Below are 7,692 nucleotides of genomic sequence, written 5' to 3'. Positions count from 1 at the left end.
CTCTGGACCCCAGCCTAGACAGACCAGAAGGAACCCGAGTCACTGGGCTGGTGGAGTTCCTGTGTGCCAGGTCCTACTGGTCCCAGTTATTGCCATTGTTGAGACAGATGTTGGTTCCTGCTTACCTCTGATCCTGGGTGTATCAGAGCACCTGGGAGTGGAGCTTCCTCTGGGTGTTGTCTCGACTTGAGTTTTAAGTGGTTGTGAGCCACCTAAAGTGGATGTTGGGAACTGAACTTGGGTTCTCTGGAAGCATCGAGTGCTCTTAATCAATGAGTCTTTAAAGGAGCAACAGGCATCAGACACCATGTTGTTCCATCATAGCTGACCTACTCCATCCCTGCTCCCACACCCAGAGGTGTTCTTCAGGGTCCACACTGCTAGATGACACACATAGGCTTACCAATAGGCTCAATTTCCAAGGAGGCTGAGTTTGCCTGTTCTGGGGAGTGTGCAGTTTCTTTAATGGCTGCTCCATTTACATGAGTTAAGTTTGATTTCCAACTTGGGGACCAATCCTCTGCCTATGGCCACTTGGAAAATGCCATGGAGGACATGTGGAGGATTTATCTTCATCAAAGGCAGTTGCTTCCCATCCTTCTGGAGAAAGTAGCCCAAGCTCCTTGGGTTTTCTGGCTCTTCAGTTCAGCCCCGCCCATGCCCTGTCTCCTGCCTTTGAGGCCTCATTGTGGCAGAGTTCAGAGGGGCTGATGAGCAGTTCCATTTGCTCTAACCCTCTTGTCAACTACTTAGATGTGAGAACAAAGGAAATGGCTAAGGTTACTGATTGGGTATCCAGGGGAGGGACTGCTTAGGTGGCAGGCGAAGCATGTGCAGCCTGAAATTTCTTGTTGCTGCCAGAGCTCTTTAGAGAGATCTTTTGCTCAGTGTCAGAATTGCTTCTGCAATTTCCAAATTGAAAGCAGAATGCTACGCAAGTGTCCAGTCTTTTGATGTGACCTTATCATTTGCATTCCCAACCACCCTAGGCTACATGTACTCATCAGGGCAGTGCTTTAACCTGGATAGATTCAATGTTTATGCCTTCCCACGTTTACACTAAACCCCAGTACCCCTCCCAAAGGTATTAGGAGAGAAGGCCTTTGAGATGGCAAAGCTTCACAAGTGGGGCTGATATCCTGATAGAAGAGGCCTGACAGAACTCCCTTGTGACCTGACCTGGACTCTATCATAACAAAATGCTGGACGAATATTCCAGCCTCCAGAACTATGGGGGCAATTTCTGCATATTTCTTTTTCCCCTTCCCCCCTCTTCATGGTGTGTGTGTGTGTGTGTGTGTGTGTGTGTGTGTGTGTATGTGTGTGTGTGCCCGCGCGTGTGTGTGTGCGTGCACATGTGTGTGGGTGCACATGTGTGTGGGTGCATGCAGTTCATCATGGTGGGGAAGACATCGTGGAAGGAGCTGAATTCTGCATTCATACTCCAGAAGCAAAAAGGAAGCAGGAAGGAGGACCAAGGTGTAAAGCGTCAAGGTCTTCCCACAGTGACTCATTTCCTCTAGCAAGGTTCCAGTCCCTAAAGGTTCCACAACCTTCTCAAATTGTCCCAGCAGCCAAGGATGGAGTGTTCTGACATGTGAGCCTATGAGACCCTTCACACTGTAGTGGTTTGAATGAGAGTGGCCCCTATAGCCTCATATATTTGAACACTTGGTCCACAGTGAGTTAGAGCTTTTGGCCTTGTTGGGGGAGGTGTGTCACTGGGGGTGCCAGACTCAGACTCAGTGTCTCTTTCTCAGCTTGGAACTTGTAGATCAGACAGGAGCTGTTGTTTACTTCTCCAGCACCAGGTCAGTCTCCTTGCCACGATGATAATGGAGTAACCCCATTCAAACGCCTCCTTCTGTAAGTTGCCTCCTCACAGCGATAGAACAGTAACTAAGGCAACATTCAAACTGGCATCTTGTGCACAGGTGGGGCTTTCATCAGAACCTGCTTTCACACTTGGCACTTTGAGCTAGATAGATAACCCTTCTGTGTGGAGGTGAACTGTGCACTGTAGATCACTCAGAAGCATTTTTGGACTCTACCCACTAGAGGTCAGTAGAGCCCCCCTCCTCCTGCTGTGAGGATTTAGGAGTCAAAAAGGATATTTGGGGGTGGCTGTAGTCCATCTACCCAACAGTCCTTTTATGGGCAGGGGCTCTCACACACCCAGAAGCAACCCCCGAGGCCATTGTCATGCATGTTGTTGGCCATATAGGTGGCTGGAACAGAGGAACTCATCTTAAGTCTATTGCTTAGTTCCTAGACATCTTTGTATTTATTGAATTTCTTTCACTGTGTATCGTTCACTCAGATTCTTTGTTTTTCTATACTTTTTTTGTTTGTTTTTCGAGACAGGGTTTCTCTGTGTAGCCCTGGCTGTCCTGGAACTCACTCTGTAGACCAGGCTGGCCTCGAACTCAGAAATCCACCTGCCTCTGCCTCCCAAGTGCTGGGATTAAAGGCATGCACCACCACTCACTGTCCGGCGTTTTTCTATACTTTTAAAAGACATATTTTCAGCGTTAATGACTACATGGTAGTCTCATGTAGTATCAGGACCTTACAGCTTGGTCCAACTTCCTGATTCTTTTTGCTTCTGGAGTATGAATGCAGAATTCAGCTCCTGCCACCATGTCTTTCCCACCATGATGGACTGCATGCACCCACACACATACACACACACACACACACACACACACACACACACACACCATGAAAGGGAGAAAGGGGAAAAGAAATATGCAGAAATTGCCCCCATAGTTCTCGAGGCTGGTAGTCTCTGGTAGTATCATGCGGTAGTATCCTGTAGAAGACAGCATGACATTTAAAGACATACACTCAATGTGTAGTGATTGGATCAGGGAACCTAACCTCTTGCCTGTAACAGAAATCATAAATGTTTCCTTTGGTCAGTTATATAAGTCCTAGCCTGATGAACCAGAGACCATGCCCATATCTGCTGAATACAGGATGGGCAGTAGAAGGGTGCTCCACCTGGGGCCTGCAGGATGATAGTAGATGGCTCTCTCAGCTCACATTTCTCTACAAAATTAAAGGGCTGGACTATAGGGTTTGGGATATTTCTAGATTAACAAAACCCCCAGTGATTCTCAACACGGGTTTTTTAATGTATGTAAGTACACTGTAGCTGTCTTCATACACACCAGACAAGGGCATAGGATCCCATTACAGATGGTTGTGAGCCACCGTGTGGTTGGTGGGAATTGAACTCACGACCTCTGGAAGAGCAGTCCCTGCTCTTAACCATTGAGCAATCTCTCTAGCCCTCAACATGAGATTTTGCTAACATTTTATATAGAGAGCTAGGTGAATAGCTGAGGACTTGTGGGTCACACAGCCTCTTGTACTTCAACCAGGGACCATGTGCAAATGAGTGAATTAGCTTCCTTCAGATAAAGCCATTTTCTAAGCCAGTGTCCTCTGGATTTGGTGTTCAGACAGACCATGGTTTGTGGTCTTCTGTTCCTGTTAATGGGAAATGGGTATGGGGTGCGCTGGACAGAGGGAATAACTTCTAATCCTTCTTGGTCCAGTAGGATAAGTTTGCTCAATGAAAGTTAATTGAATATTTCAAAATAAGTATAGAGATGATTTTGAACCTTCCCAGCACAAGGAAATAACGTATAAAATTGATGTTATTCCAGTTAGGAAGAAGAGGAGGAAAAAAAAAAGGTAATGCTTTGCTATACAGCAAGGCCCTACATATGAGCCGACTAATTCACAGGGATATCAACCGAGGAAGACGGTCAACAGGTTATTTCTGCTGTGTCATGTACTCCTGCACCTCAGGTAGAAATCAATATCACCAAACATGGCTCCAGAACGGGGACTAGACAGTGGTGAGCCAGGAAAAGATCTCCCCAGATAGTGACGAGCTGGCCAGGCAAAGGTTCTCCTAGTGATCAGCTGGTGACAAGAGGATCCTCAAGACAACGATGTGCTAGCTGATCACCCATCAAGGGCCTGTCTTCATTTCTTGTTGTCATGGTGCAGACTGTTGACATCCACACCAGTGGTGTAAGACACATGAAATGGCAATCTTTTCTATCAAACACTGTACAACTTTTGTTCTTGACAAGGAATTAAAATCTGTTTACATTCTTCATCTTCTAAACCCTTCACACAGATGTTTGAACTCTTACCCACTGTGAAAACATTGGTTTACACAAAGGTTCTTCTGGAAATGAACTTAAGCTGCTTAAGTGGGCTGCCATTCCCCACTTCTCTCTCTCTCTTTTTTTTTTGAAAGGTTTATTTATTTACTATATGTAAGTACACTGTTAGCTGTCTTCAGACACCCCAGAAGAGGGCATCAGATCTTATTACGGATGGTTGTGAGCCACCATGTGGTTGCTGGGATTTGAACTCAGGATCTTCAGAAGAGCAGTCAGTACTCTTAACCGCTGAGCCATCTCACCAGCACCTCCTACTTCTCTTAATTCCCTTTACACATATTAATTTAAAACTAGCCAGTCTCAAAAGACTGTGAGGTCAGACCCCAGTCAATGGGGGAGAAGTCACAGTCCCCATTTGCTTTAGAATTAAAACCATCTGCACTGCCTGCCCCCATGTGCTTGCTCTTCTTTACAGGGTAGAGTGTAACAACTTGGCAACAAGTAAAGTTTTGTCTTCTTGAGACCCTTTAGTTAGAGTGGTGGTCCCTCTGCAACCCTGAACTTATTTCTAATTTTTATTCAGGTCACTATGCAGCCTCTCACCATGAGGATATCTGTGTTTCCCATAGTCTGCCTGTGAGGATAGTGTATTTGTAAGAGAACAGGTGTCAAGCTGCCTACCAGGGTGGCAGAGCGTGACATGGACCTGAGATGGATTTGTTTTGGAATTCTCCCTTGAGAACAGTCTTCAATTCTTTATGCCTGCCTTATGTACAAGAATATCAAAGTATTAAGAATCATTCAAGTGCTGACTCATGCTACGGAGTGACATCTGTGTGGCAGATGATGTTCTGGAGGGCAGGCACCATGGCTCAGCAGCAGGGGACGTTTGCTGCCAGGTCACATGATTTGAGTTGATGCCCAGGAACCTACATAAAGGAGAGAACAGATTCCACAGAGCTGTCCTTTGATAGCTACTTGGTTATCTTGTCATGAGTGCCCACATTTACACACTCATAAGCCCAGGTACTGCTCCCCTCTAAACTCACACCCCTTCCCACTGCTCTGATACCTCCTTCCCTTAAAAATCCCTAAACATAAGGAATTTCCCTTGTTCTACATGCTGTTAAATTTCTATCCCAGCATCTCACTGGTCCATGAGCAGAGGGCATTAATCAATAAAAGGGGTTTCACCTGAACTCTTCCTTAGCCCGCCTCTCTACTGCACTTGCACTTAATCTTTATTACTTAAAAAACAAAAGGAGCCGGGCGGTGGTGGCGCACGCCTTTAATCCCAGCACTTGGGAGGCAGAGGCAGGTGGATTTCTGAGTTCGAGGCCAGCCTGGTCTACAAAGTGAGTTCCAGGACAGCCAGAGCTACACAGAGAAACCCTGTCTCGAAAAACCAAAAAAAAAAAAAAAAAAAGGAAAGAAAAGAGGTGCCCAAAGACGGTGTGTGATGGCTGCGCACCATTGCAGGAATGGGAATGGCTTGCGGGAGTGAGAATGGCCCAGATCCGCCTATGTTAGTTTTGTCTGAGATGAATATTTAGTTGAACTTGCAGCCTTTGGAATGCTGGGAGTTTTGTACAGCACATGGGAGGGAGCCAGAGCGTGCCTCTGCTGACAGACCTGAGAGCCTCTCTAAATTTATCCTGTTTCCTGCTGTGCTAGATCCAATTTGACTTTGAACTTTAAGAGAAAACGGCTCCGTGGGTTACATAACTGGCGGATGTGTGCCGGGAGGAGGTGACTGGAGCTTGTGAAAAGGTTTCTCTTGCTCCAAGGCAGGTGGTGCTGGCGACTGCTAGGCAGGGTGGAGGAGTGGGTGGCTCCTTCCCCCAGCTTCCCTTTGAGTCAAGGCTTCTCCTTCTGTCTGTCTGCCCTGGACCCATTGCTTCAGGGCTCTGCAGGGGCCTCTCAGATTAATCTGGGACTAATTTAAGATATGAGCATTTTAAGGCTTTGCTGAAAGTCTTTTCCCTAACTTGGCGGCTCCTTAGACTCACCAGGGAGCTCCTGAGAATAAAGACGCGGTACCCGTTACAGCAATTCGGATTTAATTAGGTTGGGGTGGAGCCTGGTGAGAAACAGGTTTCAAAGCTCTCTCTTGGCAGTTTTGACTTACGACTAGGCCTGAGCTCAGATTGAAGGTGTTGCTTTCCCAGACATTTCATTTCATGATGAAGAGAAACCCCACGTGCCTCCCTTCTGACTCTAAATGCAGTGGTGCGAGTTTTCGGCATCTTCAAGTGTCGTAGGTGCAATGCATCATGGTCCAGGTGTCCTTGTGCCTCGAGTCACTGACTGGTGTTTCTAACACTGTTTAAAGCCCACAAACACTTCCAAAATGACCCTTTAGCTTTGTGCTGTGTTGAAACCCAAACAGGACTGCTTCAGTGTGGTTTCTGAATCCCTGATAGTCACTCGCATTTCTTATTTGCCTGTGTGTTGAGCGTGTTACCCGGAAAACTGGCATTTCCCCGTTTGGTTCCTTCCTTTCTTTTTTCCTTCCTTCCTTCCTTCCTTCCTTCCTTCCTTCCTTCCTTCCTTCCTTCCTTCCTCTGTCCCTCCCTCTTTCCCTCCCTTCCTCCCTCCCTCCCTTCCTTCTTTTCTTCCTTCCTTCTTTCCTTCCTTTCTTCTCTCTTTCTCTCTCTCTCTCTCTTTCTTTCTTTCTTTCCTTCAGATTTATTTATTGTATGTATGTGAGTACACTGTCGCTATCTTCAGACACACCAAAAGAGGGCATCAGATCGCATTACAGATGGTTGTGAGCCACCATGTGTTTGCTGAGAATTGAACTCAGGATCTCTGGAAGAGCAGTCAGTGCTCCTAACCACTGAGCCATCTCTCCAACAACAGTACACCCCCCCCCCCCCCCCCCCCCCCCCCCCCCCCCGCCCCGTTCGGTTTCTTAATCTCATTAATAAAAGAATTAGAGACTTGGAAGGAAGCTCAGGGACAATTTCCTTAGAGTTTGAGAGCAGCAATATCGGTCAGCAAGCAGCTGCAGCAGCAACTGGGAACAGCAGGACAGAGAAGAAACTGTGTGTAAACAACCACATGGTGGATGTCATAGTAGCTCAGCTGTGAGGAGCTACTAGGAAGCCTCAAGTCAGGTCAGAGCAGTCATCTTGTCTGTGGCTGTAAGGCATTTTCTTGATTGCTAATTGATGTACAAGGGCCGGACCCACTGTGGGTGGTACCATCCTCCATCCTCCGTCCGGTGATTCTGGGCTCTCCAAGAAGGGTAGGTGAATGTGATCCTGGGAGCAAGCCAGACAGCAGTATTCTTCTGTGGTATCTGTTTCAAGATTCTGCCCCAAGTTGTTGCTTTTGATTTTCTGGGTGACAGACTGTAACTTGTCAGCTAAAATAAACCCCCTTTTCACTAAGTTTGTTTTTAGTCACTGGTCACAGCAACTAGAACAAAGGAGGAGCAGCCACATGGTGGAGGGGTGTTGGTGGTATAGTGGGGGAGGGTAGAGGTATGTAGCTCCTGAGTAAAAGCGTGGGAGCTAAGTGCCAGGAAAGAATGCCCAAGCTT

The sequence above is a fragment of the Mastomys coucha genome, unplaced genomic scaffold, assembly GCF_008632895.1.
Source record: "Mastomys coucha isolate ucsf_1 unplaced genomic scaffold, UCSF_Mcou_1 pScaffold8, whole genome shotgun sequence".
Lineage (NCBI taxonomy): Eukaryota > Metazoa > Chordata > Mammalia > Rodentia > Muridae > Mastomys > Mastomys coucha.
Note: the sequence above shows the minus strand (reverse complement) of the source record.